This window comes from Streptopelia decaocto (genome assembly GCF_964273445.1).
Source record: "Streptopelia decaocto genome assembly, chromosome: 1".
NCBI classification, from domain to species: Eukaryota; Metazoa; Chordata; class Aves; order Columbiformes; family Columbidae; genus Streptopelia; species Streptopelia decaocto.
This window is the reverse complement of record NC_138663.1, coordinates 318,043-339,759: the sequence shown is the minus strand read 5'-3', so window position 1 is coordinate 339,759 and position 21,717 is coordinate 318,043. Positions and strand designations below refer to the sequence as shown.

The following is a 21,717-nucleotide window of genomic DNA, read 5'->3' as shown; positions in this document are numbered from 1 at the left end:
TCCCGGGGTGACAGCAGAGCAGCGCTGACCCCAGCACAGAGCAGCGCTGACCCCAGTGCTCACCATTCCCAGGGTGACAGCAGAGCAGCGCTGACCCCAGTGCTCACCATTCCTGGGGTGACAGCAGAGCAGCGCTGACCCCAGTGCTCACCATTCCTGGGGTGACAGCAGAGCAGCGCTGACCCCAGTGCTCACCATTCCTGGGGTGACAGCAGAGCAGTGCTGACCCCAGTGCTCACCATTCCTGGGGTAACGGCAGAGCAGTGCTGACCCCAGTGCTCACCGTTCACAGGGTGACAGCAGAGCAGCGCTGACCCCAGTGCTCACCATTCCCGGGTGACGGCAGAGCAGCGCTGACCCCAGCACAGAGCAGCGCTGACCCCAGTGCTCACCATTCCCGGGTGACGGCAGAGCAGCGCTGACCCCAGTGCTCACCATCCCGGGGTGACAGCAGAGCAGCGCTGACCCCAGTGCTCACCATCCCGGGGTGACAGCAGAGCAGCGCTGACCCCAGTGCTCACCGTTCCCAGGGTGACAGCAGAGCAGCGCTGACCCCAGCACAGAGCAGCGCTGACCCCAGTGCTCACCATTCCCGGGGTGACGGCAGAGCAGCGCTGACCCCAGTGCTCACCATTCCCGGGGTGACGGCAGAGCAGCGCTGACCCCAGTGCTCACCATTCCCGCGGTGACGGCAGAGCAGCGCTGACCCCAGTGCTCACCATTCCCGCGGTGACGGCAGAGCAGCGCTGACCCCAGTGCTCACCATTCCTGGGGTGACGGCAGAGCAGCGCTGACCCCAGTGCTCACCATTCCCGGGTGACGGCAGAGCAGCGCTGACCCCAGTGCTCACTGTTCCCAGGGTGACAGCAGAGCAGCGCTGACCCCAGTGCTCACTGTTCCCAGGGTGACAGCAGAGCAGTGCTGACCCCAGTGCTCACTGTTCCCAGGGTGACAGCAGAGCAGCGCTGACCCCAGCGAGGGGCCAGCAAAGGGGCAGGGGCACCCCGAGCTCCCCAGCACACGCACACGTGGGGGCAGCTGCAGAGCACGGCTGGTGATGATTTGTAGGGAAACCTGTCAGCAGAGTTCTGGGGCAACAGTCTTTCGCACAGGGGTTTCCCAGAGCTGTCCTGTGTCTGCTGCACAGCGCTGCAGGAGGGGATCCCGCTGCTCCGCCACCAGGGAGCGGGCCCCACCAAACCACGGCAGCCAGTTCCCCACCGGACTGACCCTGGCACAGCCCCACTTGGCCACAGCAAAGGCTCTTTGCTCACTCCTGCCCCTGTCCCAGCTGGAGACGACCCTTCAGGCCAACAGGAAACCCTCTCTCTGTCCCTCAGCCCCGCACAGGGCACAGTGCTGCTCGGTGCCAGGCACTGCCACACAGCCCAGGCTGTGGCTCAGGGCGGCACAGCCGCTGCCAGGCCCAGCCCCTGTCCTTGGCAAGCTGGGCAGGTGGGACAGCCGGACAGCACGTGCGTGCTGGCGCCGCGTGACACTGGGGCTCCGGTGGTACTGCTGGGACACAGCCGTTTGGTCCTTGTCCCCATCCCTGGGTGCTCACTGCTGCTCCTGGGCTGGACGCAGACACACGGGCAGCCCACGCTGCCAGCTGGCCCAGCTTAAAACCAAGCTCATTTTGTCCCGGTGGCTTTTGTCAAGAGCAGCTTGCAACTGTAGCTGTTCCTCTAAAGCACAATTGGCGATGAACAATGACACAAGAGCAGGAATGAGGGGCTGGAGTGCAACCTCTGTAACTCGGCCCTACCAGCCCGCCCGTGGGCAGCCAGCACCATGAGCTGCCCACGCAGCCTCTCCTGCCCCGGAAAGGCGTCTCGGAGCAGAGCAGGGGCCGGCTGCAATGGGAACAGCCTCCCGGGAGGCACCGGGTCCTGGGGGTCCGCGCGCTCCCCCCGCAGTCACTCTGAGCAGGAGCGGCGCGTAGCCATAGGAACACCACTTAACACGGTCACCTTGGTAACTACAGCTACAGCTGGCACGGAGCACGTGCCAGGCCCTGTGCGCCCGGTCGGGGTCCTCCCGTCCCGCACCCCCCCAGCCCGCTGCCTGCCCCGCCAGCTGCCGCGGGGACCAGGGCAGGGACAGACCTGCACAGGACCACGAGAGCAGCTGGAAATCACCCCCGCGACCAGAGCAGGGAGTCAGACCCTTCCAGAGCCTCAGGGACCGGGCTGGCCACAGACAGCTCTGTCCAGAGGCGTGCGCTGCCCGGGCTGCCGTCTCCTCCCGTCCCACCAGTCACTGAGCCCCCTTCAGCTCCTCATGTGGAGCCACAGCTCTAGGACCCCACACACCGCCTCACCTCGTGGATGCAGGGGAGGAACATGCCCGGGTCAGACACACGTGAGGGCACAGCCAGGAGGAGCAGGCGGCTGGAGCCTGCCCCGCCATGGACAGGCTGTCAGGAAGCACATCTGCTCGCTCCAGCTCCCCACAGCACCCTGGGCACAGCGGCAGGTCAGCACAGCCCGGGAACGTGGCGGAGCCCAGGGACAAGCAACGCGAGCATGAGGTCCGCACACCTCCAACCCCGACCGCAGCAGGCAGCTCTGTGCGCACCGCCGCACCGCCACACCGCCGCACCGCCGCACCACCGCACCGCCGCACCGCCGCACCGCCGCACCACCGCACCGCCGCACCGCCACACCGCCGCACCACCGCACCGCCGCACCGCCACACCGCCGCACCGCCGCACCACCGCACCGCCACACCGCCACACCGCCGCACCACCGCACCGCCGGCGAACGCCCAGCCCGCGGTGCGCGGCCGTGCCGCGGCCCAGGCCGGCAGCCGCCCAGCTGCAGGGCTGCACGGCCCCCAGCGGCCCTGCTGCAGCCGCACCGTGCCCGCTCCCAGCTCCCGCTTAGGGGGCACGACACCGCAGGGAGACAGAAACCTGAGGAGCTGCAGGAATTACACGATCCACGGAGCAACCTGGACAGGCCCGCTGCTGCCAGGACGCACCAGCCCCGCACCATCACCACCAGTGAGGGCCCAGCCCCTCGCTCAGCCACGGCCCTGCCCCATCACAGCCCCTGCACACCAGCACAGCCCCTGCACACCAGCACAGCCCCTGCACACCCCGGCACAGCCCCTGCACACCAGCACAGCCCCTGCACACCCGCACAGCCCCTGCACACACCAACACAGCCCCTGCACACCCGCACAGCCCCTGCACACCCGCACAGCCCCTGCACACACCAACACAGCCCCTGCACACCCCGGCACAGCCCCTGCACACCCAGCACAGCCCCTGCACACCAGCACAGCCCCTGCACACCCAGCACAGCCCCTGCACACCAGCACAGCCCCTGCACACCCAGCACAGCCCCTGCACACCAGCACAGCCCCTGCACACCAGCACAGCCCCTGCACACCCAGCACAGCCCCTGCACACCCCGGCACAGCCCCTGCACACCCCGGCACAGCCCCTGCACACCCAGCACAGCCCCTGCACACCCCAGCACAGCCCCTGCACACACCAACACAGCCCCTGCACACCCCAACACAGCCCCTGCACACACCAACACAGCCCCTGCACACCCAGCACAGCCCCTGCACACCCTGACACAGCCCCTGCACACCCGGCACAGCCCCTGCACACCAGCACAGCCCCTGCACACCCGGCACAGCCCCTGCACACCAGCACAGCCCCTGCACACCCTGACACAGCCCCTGCACACCAGCACAGCCCCTGCACACCCGGCACAGCCCCTGCACACCCCAACACAGCCCCTGCACACCCCCCGCACACCCGCACAGCCCCTGCACACCCAGCACAGCCCCTGCACACCCGGCACAGCCCCTGCACACCCAGCACAGCCCCCGCACACCCGGCACAGCCCCTGCACACCCAGCACAGCCCCTGCACACCCGGCACAGCCCCTGCACACCCAGCACAGCCCCTGCACACCCCGGCACAGCCCCTGCACACCCAGCACAGCCCCTGCACACCAGCACAGCCCCTGCACACCCGGCACAGCCCCTGCACACCCAGCACAGCCCCTGCACACCAGCACAGCCCCTGCACACCCAGCACAGCCCCTGCACACCAGCACAGCCCCTGCACACCCAGCACAGCCCCTGCACACCCCGGCACAGCCCCTGCACACCCCGGCACAGCCCCTGCACACCAGCACAGCCCCTGCACACCCAGCACAGCCCCTGCACACCAGCACAGCCCCTGCACACCCGCACAGCCCCTGCACACCCAGCACAGCCCCTGCACACCAGCACAGCCCCTGCACACCCTGACACAGCCCCTGCACACCCGGCACAGCCCCTGCACACCAGCACAGCCCCTGCACACCCGGCACAGCCCCTGCACACCAGCACAGCCCCTGCACACCCAGCACAGCCCCTGCACACCCGCACAGCCCCTGCACACCCGGCACAGCCCCTGCACACCAGCACAGCCCCTGCACACCCTGACACAGCCCCTGCACACCAGCACAGCCCCTGCACACCCGGCACAGCCCCTGCACACCCCAACACAGCCCCTGCACACCCCAACACAGCCCCTGCACACCCCCCGCACACCCGCACAGCCCCTGCACACCCAGCACAGCCCCTGCACACCCGGCACAGCCCCTGCACACCCAGCACAGCCCCCGCACACCCGGCACAGCCCCTGCACACCCAGCACAGCCCCTGCACACCCGGCACAGCCCCTGCACACCCAGCACAGCCCCTGCACACCCAGCACAGCCCCTGCACACCCCGGCACAGCCCCTGCACACCCAGCACAGCCCCTGCACACCAGCACAGCCCCTGCACACCCGGCACAGCCCCTGCACACCCAGCACAGCCCCTGCACACCAGCACAGCCCCTGCACACCCAGCACAGCCCCTGCACCCGGCCCCGAGGCGCCCTGGCCTCCCTGCAAAGCTCCAGGCCGCAGCAGCAGAGCTCTTGGTCCGGGACTGGTGGTGCTGACCCCATGTCTCCAGTGCATATCTGACCTGTTCCCAGGGGCCTGGTCCTGTCTGGGCGCAGACACTATCCAGAGCTGCCACCCCAGAAAAACATCCTGCTGCTGCTGGGGCCCAGGGCACCCACTGATCAGCCAGCTGAACACATCATTCAGCCTCTGCCGCTTAGCCCCTGGGTAATAGGATAACGCTGCCTCCATCTGTTTGTCTGGGACTGAGACGCTAATCGCCTCTGGCACCCTCCCCTGCCCCCTGCCCGCCGCACCACCAGCCTGTCCGGCACAGGGCAGAGCTGCTGCACCGGCAGGACGCGGGAGGCGCCGGGCAGAGCCAGCCGGGCGGCCGTGGTGGCACAGAGCGGGCAGGACCGCGCCAGGCTCCGGCCCCGCCACAGCCTCCCCATGTCCCACGGACGGGGCTCCTGCTGCAGCAGGGAGGGCCGGTCCCTCCCCTTTGGGGATGGGGACCATGTCCTGCACAGGGATCGCCTTCGCCCAGCCCAGCTCCACGGGGCCCGCTGCCCGGGGTCTGCTCTGCTGCAGAACGGGGACCAGGGCAGAGCACCGTCTGCCGTGCAGTGACCTGCTGCCAGCGCGCAGAAATGACGCTGCCACCGCAATCACATTCAGGCCCTGCGAGCCACGCATGTACTCCGGGACCAGGCGGACTGACTTAATTGAACACACCAGCTAGCAGAATAGCCTGGATGAATTCCCACGTCTCGGTACAAACACCGTGCATCCCCACCGCACGTATCCCAAGGCTGCGCCTGCCCCGCACTGGCAGCCGGTGCTCAGACTGGCACAGCCCTGCGGGAAAGACCCCTCACAGCGCAGCAGCTCCCCAGCCCCGAGCCACCTGGCACAGCGCGGCACAGCACGGCGCAGCATGGCATGGCACAGTGTGGCACAGCACGGCACGGCATGGCACAGCACGGTGCAGTATGGCACAGCGCGGCACAGCACGGCACAGCATGGCACAGCACGGCACAGTATGGCACAGCACGGCACAGCACGGCGCAGTATGGCACAGCGCGGCACAGCACGGCACAGCACGGCGCAGTATGGCACAGCGCGGCACAGCACGCCACGGCATGGCACAGCGCAGCACAGCGACTCCTCTGCACGGAAATATGCAGCGCAGCCCCCGCAGCGCAGCCCCCGCAGCGCAGCCAGCCCTGCACGGAAACACGCAGCACAGCCCACGCTGCTCGGCCCACGCGGCACAGCCAGCCCTGCACGGGCAGCCTGAATTATCCAGAGGATTTACAAGGTGAAGTGGCAACACACTTCAGGGGTCCTGGAATGAAGCTGCAGGCTCTGAAAACAGCCTGCTGAAACCAAAAAAAGCACCCGCTATTCTTGTGCATCAGCATTTCATGTTTCCTTTGTTCCATCCTTTGGTTTCCAAGCCTTCACCCTGAAGCCTGACATACGCTGCTCGCTGCGCGACAGGTCAGCGTGCCCAGTGCACAGGGAGAAGGGCTGGGTGAGGCTGGCACTCGCTGAGCCCCAGCCCCACAGAGGTGTCCACACGGTGCGTGGGTGCACGGGGGTCCCGCGCTCCTCAGCTCATCCCTTGCCTGGGGGGCCATGGCAAGCGTCCGCAGGGACTGGGGCTGGCAGGTCGCAGCCTGGGGACGGGGCAGAAGCCGGAGTCCTGCTCCCCTGCAAGGCCCAGCACTAGTTGCACTGGTGCAGGGCGAGCAGTAGGTGGGAACAGACCCTCAGGGACACACTCCGGGTGTGCACACCCTCAGGAACATACTGTGGGTGTGCGCACCCTCAGGGACACACTCTGGGTGTGCACACCCTCAGGGACACACTCCGGTGTGCACACCCTCAGGGACACACTCCGGTGTGCACACCCTCAGGGCACACTCTGAGTGTGCACACCCTCAGGGACACACTCCGGTGTGCACACCCTCAGGGACACACTCTGGGTGTGCACACCCTCAGGGACACACTCCGGTGTGCACACCCTCAGGGACACACTCGGGTGTGCACACCCTCAGGGACACACTCCGGTGTGCACACCCTCAGGGACACACTCTGGGTGTGCACACCCTCAGGGACACACTCCGGTGTGCACACCCTCAGGACACACTCCGGGTGTGCACACCCTCAGGGACACACTCAGGTGTGCACACCCTCAGGGACACACTCTGGGTGTGCACACCCTCAGGGACACACTCCGGGTGTGCACACCCTCAGGGACACACTCCGGGTGTGCACACCCTCAGGGCACACTCTGGGTGTGCACACCCTCAGGGCACACTCTGGTGTGCACACCCTCAGGGACACACTCCGGTGTGCACACCCTCAGGGCACACTCTGGGTGTGCACACCCTCAGGGACACACTCTGGTGTGCACACCCTCAGGGACACACTCCGGGTGTGTACACCCTCAGGAACACACTCCGGTGTGCACACCCTCAGGGACACACTCCGGGTGTGCACACCCTCAGGGACACACTCTGGTGTGCACACCCTCAGGGACACACTCCGGGTGTGTACACCCTCAGGAACACACTCCGGTGTGCACACCCTCAGGGACACACTCTGGTGTGCACACCCTCAGGGACACACTCCGGGTGTGTACACCCTCAGGAACACACTCCGGTGTGCACACCCTCAGGGACACACTCCGGGTGTGCACACCCTCAGGAAGCACCTACAACAGTGTGATGTCCAGGAACCCCCTGCCCTCTGAGACCAGTGGTGCTTGTTCCAGACAGAGATCCTGGGTCCCCCTGGATGGGCCTGGGGGAACCCACCAGAGGGGACACCCCGGGTCCCCCTGGATGGCCCGGGGGAACCCACCAGAGGGGACACCCCGGGTCCCCCTGGATGGCCCAGGGGAACCCATCAGAGGGGACACCCCGGGTCCCCCTGGATGGGCCCGGGGGAACCTACCAGAGGGGACACCCCGGGTCCCCCTGGACGGGCCTGGGGGAACCCACCAGAGGGGACACCCCGGGTCCCCTTGGATGGCCCGGGGGAACCCACCAGAGGGGACACCCCGGGTCCCCCTGGATGGCCCGGGGGAACCCACCAGAGGGGACACCCCGGGTCCCCTTGGATGGCCCGGGGGAACCCACCGGAGGGGACACCCCGGGTCCCCCTGGATGGCCCGGGGGAACCCATCAGAGGGGACACCCTGGGTCCCCCTGGATGGCCCGGGGGAACCCACCAGAGGGGACACCCCGGGTCCCCCTGGATGGCCCGGGGGAACCCATCAGAGGGGACACCCCGGGTCCCCCTGGATGGCCCGGGGGAACCCATCAGAGGGGACACCCCGGGTCCCCCTGGATGGCCCGGGGGAACCCATCAGAGGGGACACCCCGGGTCCCCCTGGATGGCCCGGGCAGCCGTGGCAGCCGTCTCGGCGGGACCGTTCCTCCCAGAGCACGCCTCGTGGCCATGACCTGCCCCACTGCAGCCTGCCCAAGCGCGCCCCCGCAGCCCCAGCCCTGCCACCCTTTGCCAGCCCCCACAGGCCCCATTTGTGCCCCCAGCTCTCCCACGGCTGCCCCTGAGCACAGCCAGGTCCCATCCCCACTGCCCAACAGGCCGTTTTCCCCCAGAGCAAGGCTGCAGGGCCCACTTCAGCCTCAGCCCCCTCCTCAGCACCTCCCGTGGGAGGCGCAGGGCGGTTCCGAAGGCAGAGCGGGAAGGCAGAGCAGTGCTTACCTGAAATGACTGTCACGGGCTCGGGGTCACAGCACTCCCTCTTCATCAACCTGCGGACAACAGAGAGCGGGGACAGTCAGCCAGCGCACGCACGGCACCGGGCACGCTGCGCGGTGTGGATGACAGAGCCTCAGCACGGCGGAGCTGGGAACCAGAGCATCCCAGAGCAAACTTCCCACGGGACACCAGGAGGGGGGCAAGGCCACCTCCAGCCTGCGCCAACACCTGCGCGAGCAGGAGCCCCGAGCCCTCCTGCCCAAGCAAGGCCCCTCACCCAGGAGGGGCACGGCTGCTGCCCCGAGCAGAGCCACAGGGGCTCTGCCCCTTGCCCAGCCCGGATGGAGGCCTGGTAGCCCCTGCTGGCCTGGAGCACAGCTCCATGAGACCCTGGACAAGGGCAACACAGCTTCCCGGCAGCCTGGGCTCGAGCCAGAGGGACAGCGGACACAGCCACCCTGGGGCAGCAGGGACCCTTGAGAACCTCTCCCACCTGGGGCAGCAGGGACCCTCGAGAACCTCTCCCACCTGGGGCAGCAGGGACCCTCGAGAACCTCTCCCACCTGGGGCACCAGGGACCCTCGAGAACCTCTCCCACCTGGGGCAGCAGGGACCCTCGAGAACCTCTCCCACCTGGGGCAGCAGGGACCCTCGAGAACCTCTCCCACCTGGGGCAGCCACCCCAAGCAGAGCCGTAGGCGCCGGCGGGCTCAAGCCGAATCACCGGCAGGTCTAAGGGTCAGGTTTTCCATAGGGTAGCCTCTCTTGTTTGGGAGGAGCAACTGGGGACCGGGGCCCAGCCGAGCCCACCCCCAGAACACCACACAGCAAGCGGCCCAGGCAAAATTCAGGAACAGCTACAGGCAGCCAGGAAAAGAGAAGAGTGCGTCCACAATGCCTCTGCTCTCCTATGTGCTGGAAATGTGCATGCTCGCTCTCCCCGCTTCTCATTAAAGATTCTTTCTGGGTGAGTGGCTGAAATGGCTGCTCTGTTGTAGAAAATTAAAAATGTATGACTTGGGATTTCTTGGCGCACGCCTGTTGTGCAGCAGCTGGTGTCAGCAAGTGCACGGTGCTGCGGGGAAGGGGCCGCGGCGCCGCTCCCGCCGTGCAGGCCGCAGCGTGCCACGCGGGCTGGAAAAGTTCTGTAGGGCACAGTCCAGCCTCTGCCGAACGGGATCACACACACTGCGATACACCTGCAAAACTTGGCAGCTATTGCGTGCTCCTCTGTAAAACGATGCTGCCCAGGCCCAGCGGGGCCGCAGCACCGGACACGGCTGCGCCATGGGCTCCTCCCTGGAGAAAAGCTCACGAGACACCTGTGCCATGAGAACAGAGGAAACCTACCACAGCTGTTTACGTAGGACCTAAACAAAACAGCGCAGGCCACGTGTGTGTCCTGCTTGGACTCGCGGTCCCTCAGCACCGGGAATGCCAAGACTGGAGCCAGGCAGGCGGTGGGGCAGGGGACGCTGCGCCTGCAGGGACACCAAACCCTGACCAGCAGCCTCACAGCGCTTACGGCGGAGGGTGACACCCCCGGCACGGGCTGGGACACCGGCACGGCCTCCCTCGCACCGCGCACCGGCCGAAATCCTCGGTGCAGCAGCCAGGCCAGGGCCCGGACCGGCCCGTCGCGTCAGTGGCGCCAGGAGGCTCATCCGGCACGGCCGGGCGGCGGGAGGAGGGTGCGCTGTGCGGTGTGCAGCAGGAACCCCTGCCCGCCAAAGGCATCTCTGGCAGCCCCAGCCCACGGACACGGTGGGTTCAGGCGGGAGTTACACAGCAAGGCTACAGCCACGTCACCAAAGGTGGCACGACCCAATCACCCCAACATGCCTGGTGGCCCAGCTGCACACCCTCTGGGCCTCCGCATGGACATCAGACAGGCAGCGAACCCAACCACGCACACGGCAGACACGTGGAGCACGGGAGCCTGCCCCAGGCACACACCGAGCCCCACGCCGGGACGGCGCTGGCGCAGCCGCGGCACAGCCCCGGGCAGCCGAGCGCTGAGCCCCAGCGGCACCTCGTCCCGACCCAGCCGAGCACCGGCTGCACTTCCCCACCACCTCCACTTCCCCGCCACCTCCACTTCCCCACCACCTCCGCTTCCCCACCATCCTCACGGGTGTGCGAGGGCTGGGGCTGCACAGGCAGCACTGGGAGCAAAACGGGCAAGAGAGCGCATGGGGACGAGGTGTCTGCACAGCCCCACATGTCCAGCGGCTGCAGGACCTGGCACCAGGGCCCCCCAGGAAAGCGTAAAACAAAGGGGACTTGGAAACGGGAGGAATGAATGACCAAAGGGCGAGAAAAACTGTCATCAAAAGAGGAAGGAAAGAGCAGAGATTGCTGCCTTAGAAGGAGGCAAATAAGAAGGGACACAGATAAAAGGCTGCAACATCCTGAACAGTTTGCAGAGAGGAGACAACGCTTCTGTTCTTTTCATCTCACAGCGTGAGGGCAGCGGAAAATGTTGTGGGATCTCACACTAAGAAAAGGAAATACTTCTCCACATCGCCTGGAACTAGATGGCGTGTCTCGCTGCCACAGGAAGCCCCTGGGGCCCAGGACGGTGCAAGGTCCCCGCCGGACCTCGAGGTTTCTGTGGGTGAGGATCCCAACCGAGGTGACCAGCGGCAGCATCTGGCGGGGCCGTGCAGCCCCTCCCGCAGGTCAGGACCCCCGTGGTGCGGGCAGCCGGCGCCAGAACCTGATCCCCCTCAGCACGGGCAGCCGGCGCCAGAACCCGATCCCCCTCAGCACGGGCAGCCGGCGCCAGAACCCGATCCCCCTCATCATGGGCAGTGGTCCCAGCTCCTGGATCCCCCTCATCATGGGCGGTGGTCCCAGCTCCTGGATCTCCCTCATCATGGGCAGTGGTCCCAGCTCCTGGATCCCCCTCAGCACGGGCGGTGGTCCCAGCTCCTGGATCCCCCTCAGCACGGGCGGCGGTCCCAGCTCCTGGATCCCTCTCAGCACGGGCGGCGGTCCCAGCTCCTGGATCCCCCTCATCATGGGCGGTGGTCCCAGCTCCTGGATCCCCCTCAGCACGGGCGGTGGTCCCAGCTCCTGGATCCCCCTCAGCACGGGCGGCGGTCCCAGCTCCTGGATCCCCCTCATCATGGGCGGTGGTCCCAGCTCCTGGATCCCCCTCAGCACGGGCGGCGGTCCCAGCTCCTGGATCCCCCTCATCATGGGCGGTGGTCCCAGCTCCTGGATCCCCCTCAGCACGGGCGGCGGTCCCAGCTCCTGGATCCCCCTCAGCATGGGCGGTGGTCCCAGCTCCTGGATCCCCCTCAGCACGGGCGGTGGTCCCAGCTCCTGGATCCCCCTCAGCATGGGCGGTGGTCCCAGCTCCTGGATCCCCCTCAGCACAGGCGGTGGTCCCAGCTCCTGGATCCCCCTCAGCACGGGCAGTGGTCCCAGCTCCTGGATCCCCCTCATCATGGGCGGTGGTCCCAGCTCCTGGATCCCCCTCAGCACGGGCAGTGGTCCCAGCTCCTGGATCCCTCTCAGTATGGGCAGCTGGTCCCAGCTCCTGGATCCCCCTCAGCATGGGCGGTGGTCCCAGCTCCTGGATCCCCCTCATCATGGGCGGTGGTCCCAGCTCCCAGATCCCTCTCAGCACGGGCAGTGGTCCCAGCTCCTGGATCCCCCTCATCATGGGCGGTGGTCCCAGCTCCTGGATCCCCCTCAGCATGGGCAGCTGGTCCCAGCTCCTGGATCCCCCTCAGCATGGGCAGCTGGTCCCAGCTGGTCCCAGCTCCAGGGGCAGAGCCGGAGGTGGCCCGGGACAGTGAGAGGACCCCAGGGGGTGGCTCTGGATGCAGCGCGGTCCCAGCAGGGATGGCCCCAGCAGCATGGCCTTCCCTCCACGTCCATCCTCCAGAGCAGATCTAGGCCAGCACGACCGGCTCTGGGCTCCACACCGCTGGACTTCTCCAGCACCATCTCTCCTGTCCTCAGGTCACAGGGCCTGGTGGAACACCGGCCATGGGAATATACATCCCGACGTGTCAAAGGCACTGATGTGCATGGGAAGCAGCTCAGGAGATAAATTAAATGCTTTTAATATGAGCATCTTCTCCCAACGCTGATAACAGGCAAAGAAGATTTATGAGTTTATTATTGGACCTGATAAATTAAACTCTTCATAGAAGAATAAATTATGCAGATGATGTGTGATGCATTTAGACTGCAGCTTGCACACTGCCAGGATCCAGCCCTCACGTCCCTGAGGATCCTGCGGAGCGGAGGGGCCTCGTTCGGACGAGCAGGGCCGGCTCCAGGGAGGCTGTTACTCCTCTTGCTCAGGAACGGCAGCTCTGCCTTTCGCTTGCCCGGGACTGACTCTGTTATCAGGAATGTCCAGATTCCCCGCTTCCCGTCCAGCTTCCTCCCGTTCCAGGATAAGATGCAGGGGCTGCAGCCGCGCAGGAACCGCAGCAGCTGGTCCCCAGCAGTCTAACAAACACGACATGATTGGAAATGACAGTCAGTGGAAGTAAAACTGTCCCCAAGACAGAACTGGGAGCTGGGAAGCATCTGGAGGCTTCTGTCTCCGGAGGGCTGTGGGAACGCCTCTTGCACTGAGACATCCGTGGGGTTGTGATGTGACAGATGGGGCACAAGCAAATGCCTGTTCATGCAGGGGGACGTGCCTGTCTCTGTCTCCTGATCCCACAAAGGGATGATGCCACTTGGTCCCTCTCACAAGCGTCCCCAACGAATCCATTCCAGCTGCTCCAGACAAGAAACGCAGGCAAAGCCTTCCCCGCAACGAGCCGCCTCCAACCCGGGCCAAGGCGAGCGTCGCCGTGCCAGCCCCAGCGGCGCATCTCTGCACCAGACGAAGCTCGGCACCGGCCTGGCCACACTGCAGCCAAACTCCCACCCGGGCACGGCACTGCCCGGCACAGCGTGGTCGGCACAGCTGCTCCACGTTGCCCCAGGGGTCTGTGAGACTTGGGCTGTCAGGATGAGCTCAGGTGTGGCCATCACGTCCCAACGGGCTCTTGTCACAGCTCCAGGATCTGCGACCCTGCGGAGGAGCAGGAGACACAGAGGACAGGGTACAGCCCGCGGCCCCCGGCACGCCGTCTCCTGCACCCCCGCGCACTCTGGGAGCTGTAGTCCCTTCCTACCAAGGCCAGGAAACATTACATCATGGTGCAAGGACAGGGCTGAGACTCCTGCGGACGGGGCCGGTCCCCTGGCAGCCCTGCGGTGGCGGCTTCCGCCGGCGCGGAACAATAGCGTCCAGGCTGAGTGCTTGCGGGGCTGCTGCGTTTCCTGCCATTCTGCGCACTCCCCTGGGGATGTCTATAAAAAGCAGAAGAATCCAGGCCTGGAAGTCTAAATCACTCCTTAAATAAGCCAGGAGTGGCAGCCTGTCCCGGAGGAGGGGAGCCCCGCAGTCCCCAACGGGAGCGGCCGAGGGAGCTGGGGGACAGCCCAGAACCCATCGGTTCTGTCCTGGGGACACGTGCAGCCCAGAACCAAACTGCGCCCTTGGGTCTCTCGGTGCAAACAAACCCAGCCAACCACCGAACCAGCCCTGCCCAGCGAAGTCTCTGCAGTTCTGGAGCCTGCAGAGTCATCCACCCTGGCATGAAAGAGCAACACAAAGAACCGGCTCCTTGAAAACGAGCAGCCCCTTGGAGCAGGGCCTGGGCTGGAGCACAGCGGCGATGGGCGGCTCCCGCAGGGCCAGGCTGCAGGGGCTGCTGTGGGGAGCATGGCTGTGGGGCACATGGCTGTGGGGAGCATGGCTGTGGGGGGCATGGCTGTGGGGGGCATGGCTGTGGGGCGCATGGCTGTGGGGCACATGGCTGTGGGGGGCATGGCTGTGGGGGGCATGGCTGTGGGGGGCATGGCTGTGGGGCGCATGGCTGTGGGGCGCATGGCTGTGGGGGGCATGGCTGTGGGGGGCATGGCTGTGGGGCACATGGCTGTGGGGGGCATGGCTGTGGGGCGCATGGCTGTGGGGCGCATGGCTGTGGGGCGCATGGCTGTGGGGGGCATGGCTGTGGGGCACACGGCTGTGGGGAGCATGGCTGTGGGGGGCATGGCTGTGGGGGGCATGGCTGTGGGGCGCATGGCTGTGGGGCGCATGGCTGTGGGGGGCATGGCTGTGGGGACCATGGCTGTGGGGACCATGGCTGTGGGGCACACGGCTGTGGGGCACACGGCTGTGGGGCGCATGGCTGTGGGGGGCATGGCTGTGGGGCGCATGCCCCGGGCTCAGCTGAGAAGCTGGCACGGACGGTCCCTGCACCATCCCCAGCCCCGTTCCCAGCCAGAGTCAGCTGAGTCCACTCAACACCCAGAACAAACTCACAGAGCTGCTGGCAGCGAGCGGAGAATGTGCTGCTGCCGGAGGCCTCTCAATATTTAATGATAGAAGAGTCTCCTGCTCGACCTGCTTCTCGGGTTACGAAAGAGCCCATCATTCTGCTCCCCTTAACAACGAAAGAGCCCATCGTTCTGCGCCCGTGACGGGACGGGCGGCGTGACCGCTGGCGGTGGCGCAGATACCCCATCCCCAAAGTCTGTGCTCATCCGTGAGGGACCTGCGCAAAGCAGCGCTGCCTCCCCTTCCCACACTGCCAGCAGGAGCCAAGGCACTCGTGAACCAGAGCTTTTGCCTGTTGTCACAGTTACAGCAGCTCAGCTGCATTTAGGAGTGGGATGGCAATTTACTCTTTGTACCCATTTTAGCTGCGCGGCCTCCCCCAGCTCCAGGTCTGCCATGGCAGAGGGGATTCCCGCCCCCGGCACTGCCAGCCCCGCGGGCTGCCGAGCCCCCGCGGCTCCTGCGGCACAGCCGGACCCCAGACCCCGCTCCAGGGCTGGCAAAGGGGCAGGCAGAGGATGCTGGAGCAGGCAGAGGATGCTGGAGCAGCGCAGGGCTCGACCGGTGCCCCTTGTCCCCTGGAAGGACACCCTTTCCCTGTTCCACGGCTCTGCTCTTCTCCAGCTCCCCTCGCAGCCCCTCCTGTCTCCTGCCCAAAGGGAGAGCGGGGCAGGAGCTGGGGGTGCTGCCAGGTGCTGATCCTTCCAACACAACCTTGCAGTGGCAGCCCAGCCCTGGCATGCCAGCCCTGGCATGCCAGCCCTGGAACGCCAACCCTGGAACGCCAGCTCTGGAATGCCAGCTCTGGAATGCCAGCTCTGGAACACCAGCCCTGGAAGCCAACCCGCCAGCCCTGGAACGCCAGCTCTGGAATGCCAGCTCTGGAATGCCAGTTGTGGAACACCAGCCCTGGAACGCCAACCCTGGAACGCCAACCCTGGAACGCCAACCCTGGAACGCCAGCTCTGGAACGCCAGCTCTGGAACGCCAGCCCTGGAACGCCAGCCCTGGCACGCCAGCCCTGGAGCCCCCGGTCCCGCAGGCAGCTGCCGGGCGCAGCTCTGCCCCCTTGACCCCCACGCGCGTGTCCCTGCCCTGGCTCTCCCGGGGGAACTCAGCCCTGCCCCACGCGCCGCCGGCAGCCCCGGCCCGGCTCTGCACAGCCCCCGCGCAGCCACGCGCCCCGTGCTGCGCCACGGCCAGGACCAGCTGCCATTGCGCAGCCCCGCGGTGCCTCCCCGCGGGCGCCCCAGCTCCACGCGCCCGCGGGACGCGCGGGGGCCACCCTGACACCCCGGCCCCTCCGCACCCCGCAGCCCCACGCTCCGCTCCGCGCCACTCGCACCACGTGCTTCACCATCGGCAGATGCGTTTACACGCTCCTGTGCAGAGCAGCAGAAATCGCTCTTAGCTGGTGGAAACCTGCACAGAACAGTCGGTAGTGAGCGGCCCGTGTGTCTGTGTGCACCCCAGAACGCTACCGCGGTTTGAGTGAACAATGACGTACAGAGCACAAACAGTACAGAAGGCATTATTCATATCATAATCCTAACAATATTAAGAATACTTAGGTGTTATATGAATATTTAGATGTTACATGCTGTACAACAGAAAAAAAATCCTGTTATTATCTGAAAAAAGACCTTGTAATACTCTCCTTTGTGTCCTTTCTTGCCCTCTGCACCTCTTGCCACAAACCTCGCAAGTTTGGCATAATCAGCAGAGTCTCCACAGAAGGCTGCTGTGCAGCTGCAACGTGCACGAGAAGTTTGTGTGCATTTAAGTGTGAGTATAAAAAGAAACCATGGAAATGAGGTAGGTGGTGTCTCCATGACCTGCCTGTTGCCATTGAGACAGAACGACCACAGAAGTTTTCAGTGACACTTACAAAGTTCTGGGGGGAAAAGACCTCGTCATGCCTCCGGTAGGAGCCACCCCTGCCCCACTCTGTGCCCCAGCAAGCGAGCCCCAGCCCCACCGCCCCACCACACCACACCTGTACCACACACACCGTGCCACACACACCGCGCCTGCACCGCGCACACCATGCCATGCACACCGCGCCTGCACCGTGCACACCATGCCACGCACACTGTGCCTGCACCGTGCACACCATGCCACGCACACCACGCCCGCACAGCCCCGCAGTGCACACCGCGCCTGGCGAACCGCACCGCGCACACTGCACCCGCGCAGCCCCACGGTGCACGGGGTCTGGTGCAGCATCAACACCGCGAGGGGCTTGGCCAGCCCAGCAGACGCTCCAGGAGACCCGGGCCAGGGCACCCTCAGCAGGGCCAGCCCGGATGGCAGAGCCGGCAGAGGCCGGTGTCCGCGTCCTCGGCTCCTCCCCGCACAGCCCAGTTCTCCAGCACAAACACGCAACAGCTAAAGAACGCCTTGTATGCCAATACAGCAAGACATTTCCCACCGCGCCGTGCCGTAGGCACCCTTGCAAAGCTAGCCTCGTGTCTGACTGTGTGTCTTACAGGTGCCTGCCACGCGTAACCCTTCCATCACTGAAGGCTTTGAGGATCCCTGTCCAGAGCCGTCAAGGCAAGAAACAGCAGGCATGGTTCCTGTTTGAATCCTATTTGCTTAAACCCATTTCTCCCTTCATGCTAGCACCCTGATCTACACAAGCACCACAGGCACTCGTGGGTACCGGTGCCTGTGCAGCCAAACCAGCTCGGGAGCTTCCTGCTCCCTTGGCCCCGGTTTGGACGAGCAGGAGGGCGGCAGGCTCACCCTCCACTAGTTCCCCGGATATCAGGGACAGGCAAACCCGCATGCTGAGGCCTAGACACAAGAACACAACCACACAAATCCCATACACAGCACATCCGATGGCCAGAGAACAGCTCATTATCCACAACAGCCGGGGGGGAGATGACTTACTGCACAAATTGCGCTTGCACACAAACAACAGAGCACACAGCAAAATGGTGCGGCGAGCACCATGCACAGGTATGTGCAAAGCCAAGGGCACATACACCCAATTATGCACAGTGGACCACAAACAGGTAAGTTACAAAAGCAACAGCGCACACTACAAAAGCAATGCCATGCCTTCAGTCCTCCTGCCTGTCTAAATGCCTCTGGACCGTATCACAGGTGTCCTGGTCCCCATCCTCCGACGCATGCTGTGCCTGCACGCACGCGACTGAAAAGCAGGGCTCCTGTTCCCCGTGGCCCTTCCCAGCACGTCGGTGTCATTGCAAACCACTTCTATCCCCGTGCACATTCAGCTCACTGCAAATCTCAAGCCTTATCCCGCCATCCCTGGAGACACCCCAGGCCAGACCGGATGGGGCTCTGAGCACCCTGAACTAGTTCAAGATGTCCCTGCTCATGGCAGGAGGTTGAACTAGATGGCCTTTGAAGGTCCCTTCCAACCCAAACTAGTCTATGTTTCGATGAAAACAGACTCCCACTACAGCCACAAGCCCCTGCTCTCCAGTCCACATGCTCCAAAGCACATTCCAGCCCTCGCTCCCCAGCACAGACACCCCAGCTCCAAACACAGCTCCTGTCCTGAGGGGCCAACATCCCAGGGCAAACCCTGTCCCCTCTCCCCCAAGACATCTCACTGCAAACCACAGCCACCCCATGCAGACATTCCAACGCAACCCACAGCCCCATTCCCCAAAACACACGTCCAACCACTCCCCACAGCCTCCAACTCAACCACAAACCATGGCCCAAATTTCTCAGTGCTACTGCATCCGGCTGCGCACCACGGCCCTGTGCCCACCGCAAACCGCAGCCCCTGCTCGTCCCACGGCCCCGCGCCCCACGGTCCCACTGCAGGACCGCCCGCCCCACGGCCCCCGCCCGCCCGCAGCACAGCCCCGGCTCCCCGCCCCCGGCAGAGCCTCCCGCCCGCGGCGCGGCGGCCGCCGACCCCAGCCCAACGCGCGCCCGCGCTCCGGACCCGGACCCGGACCCGGACCCGGACCCTCGGCGGGCGCTCGGGGCGCGACCCCCGCGGCCGCGCAGCCGCCCGCTCCCGCGCAGGGCTGACCCCGCCGCCGCGGGCGCCCGGCCCCGCGCCGCCCCCCTGCCCCCGGCCGCTCGTTACCTGCGGGGCGGCGGGCGGCGGGGCCCGAGCCACCATATCCGCGGCGCGGCCGGGGGCAGCGCGGCCGCCGGCAGCGGGAGCGGCGCGGAGCGGCGCGGGGCGGCGGGCGGGGGCGGCCGGGGCGGGGAGCGGCGCGCGCGGCGGATCCTCCGCGAACTCGGCCCCCGCCGCCAGCAGCGGGTGTTAGTTTAAGGAGTTGTCATGGCAACGGGGAGCCGGCGCGCGCGGGAAGGGGCGGGCGGAGGCAAACTTCAGAGGCGGCTGCTCCGGCGCCGGCCCCGGCACCCGCACCGGCCGCTGCCCCCGGGGTCGCCGCCCCGCAGCGCCACCGGCACCCCGGGCTCTCCGCGGCCGGGCGCCCCTCAGCGCGCCGCGCCCGCGCTGCTCCCGGCGCCTCGCCCCCGGCCCCGCCGCCCCCCGCTGCCCTCCGGCACCTCCGCCCGCCCCGGCCCGCGGGGCCGCGCTCGGCCCCGGCTTTGCCTTCCCCCGCAGCGGCAGCCCCGGGAGGAGCCGGCGGGCTCCGGGCGCGGCAGGGGCGGCGCTGCCCCCGCAGCCCCGCGTGGGCAGCCCACGGCCGCGCGGGCGGGCCCTGCGCCCCCAGGCTGGGCCGTGTCGGCGGGACGTCCTGGGGCAGGACAGGGCTCCGCGCCGTCGGGTCCCGGCCCGGCCCCGGCTCACGGCCCCGTGCTGCCCCACTGACCTGCCCCACGGCACAGCCTGAACTGTCCCACCGCCGAGCCCCGCAGCCCAGCCCTGTGCTGCCCGTCCAGCCCCTGCCCACACAGCAAAGCTCTGGGCTGGCCCACGCCGCCGAGACCAGGGCGCGGTACCAGATCTGCCCCGGCGCCCACGGCCGTACCGGTACCGGATCCACCCCGGCTCCCACGGCCGTACCGGTACCGGATCCGCCCCGGCTCCCACGGCCGTACCGGTACCGGATCTGCCCCAGCTCCCACGGCCGTACCGGTACCGGATCTGCCCCAGCTCCCACGGCCGTACCGGGCTGCCCTTCCCAGGGCTGGCCCAGCCGCACAGCCCCGCCGGGGCGCAGGGACCCCAGCCCCACACTGTTCGGGGTGCTGTTACCTGACACAGGCCCGGGTGCTCCCGCACAGGCTGCTCCGGCTCCTGGCGCCCGCGGAGCTGGAACCTACAGGAAACCCGCAGCCGCCAGCTCAGCCCCTTTCCTGCCAGGAAGGGGACACCCTGGCCCCGCCAGGCTACCGCCTCCTGTGCGCCCTGCGTCCTGCCGCACGCAGCCGAGGCAGCGACGGAGGGACGTCCCGGGTCAGGGCCTGGCCACAGGGTCCCACATGCACACACGTGGCTGCATGTGCATGTGTCTGGGGGGCCACGGGGTACTGTGCATCAAAGGGGCTTGTGGCACACACAGCTCTGGGGTCTGCGTGCAGCTGCGGGGGTCAGGATGTGCCTCCGCATCCTATCTGGGGAGCCAGGAAACACCTTGCCAGCGCAGAGATTCTCCCTTCCTGTGGGAGCACCGCGGGCCGGGAGGAAACACTGCCTGGCCGAGAGCAGAGCGCCGGCAGCACTGCCGCAGCAGTGCCGGCCGGCTGGACAGACAGACGGTGCCCTGGCCTGGGCTGCTTGCTGGGGCACAGTCTGCCCCGGCCGGGCGTGGGGCGAGCTCGGGCAGGGCCGGAGCAGCCAGGTCGTGAGCACAGGCGCAGGGCACCGCGGCGCATCGCTCCGCAGCAGCACCCTTGGCATGGCTGTGGGGGGAAGGAGGGACCCTGCTCTGCCCTCTCCGCACCGAGAGGGGACACCCGCTCCCACCCGCTGCCCTCCCTGCCGTGCCCCCGTGCCCCTGTGGCTGCCCCCCCATTGTGCCCCGGCCCCTCCGCTGGCCACAGCTCCTACACGTCCCTCCTCCGCTCCCCAAGGGAGCTGCAGCCACACAGGGGTGTCCTCCTGCTTCTTGCGAGTCAGCGTTGTGACCTCAGGGGCTCGGGAATAGTGTCCAGGCTCTGCCTGTGCCTTTGGCCTGGTTTTGATCACAAGATGTTTAATTGCAATTCTTTGGGTATTTTTTAGCTCATGGAGGCAAACATCCCGGATTTCCTTCACGAGCCTGGAGAGCCAAGAACGCGCTGTTCCCGTAAAGCTGACACATTCCCCCGGTTCCCCGACTCCGAGTGTTTTCCGAGTGCCGCAGTGCTCACACCAGCCGTGCGGAGCTGCTGCTGCGGTAGCGACCGCAGCCCCGTGGTGTCAGGAACAGGTCCCAGCTGCGCAGGAGGGAAACAGGCCCTGGGTGACCAGGGTGGGACCAGACCCCAGACCCAGGGGAGAGGGATGGGTGCTGGGCTCACAGCCCTGAGAACCCCTGCTAGACAAGAGGAAATATGATCAGGTCCTGGTGGAGGTCTGGCAAGCAGATCCTGGCTGCACGCACAGGGAGCAGTTAAACGGCGAGGGATGAACCTCATGGGGTGGTGTGGTAGGAACCTCTGTCCTTTGGGCAGCAGCCCCAGGAGGGCACGGGGAGACCCTTTCCCAGGCGACCCTGAGCGGTGGGGGCAGCCCACTCCTGAGCCCCTCCACGTCACAGCCCAGGCACGAGCAGCACCCGACACACTGAGTGTGGCAGCTCCCTCGGGACCAACCAA

At 66.6% G+C, this 21,717-nt stretch overlaps 1 protein-coding gene across 3 annotated transcripts in view; it reads right to left on the bottom strand.

The window, feature by feature from the left end:
• The window catches only part of SHANK3 (SH3 and multiple ankyrin repeat domains 3), a 393,528-nt gene extending 373,130 nt beyond the window's left edge, over positions 1–20,398 (bottom strand). For all 3 annotated transcript variants that reach the window (XM_082076373.1, XM_082076372.1, XM_082076371.1), the window contains exons 1-2: positions 20,174–20,398; positions 8,646–8,695 (exon numbers count right to left, since the gene is read on the bottom strand). The gene's annotated coding sequence lies outside the window, so the exon portion shown is untranslated. The remainder of the gene's footprint in view (positions 1–8,645; positions 8,696–20,173) is intronic.
• Positions 20,399–21,717: the final 1,319 nt, after the last annotated feature.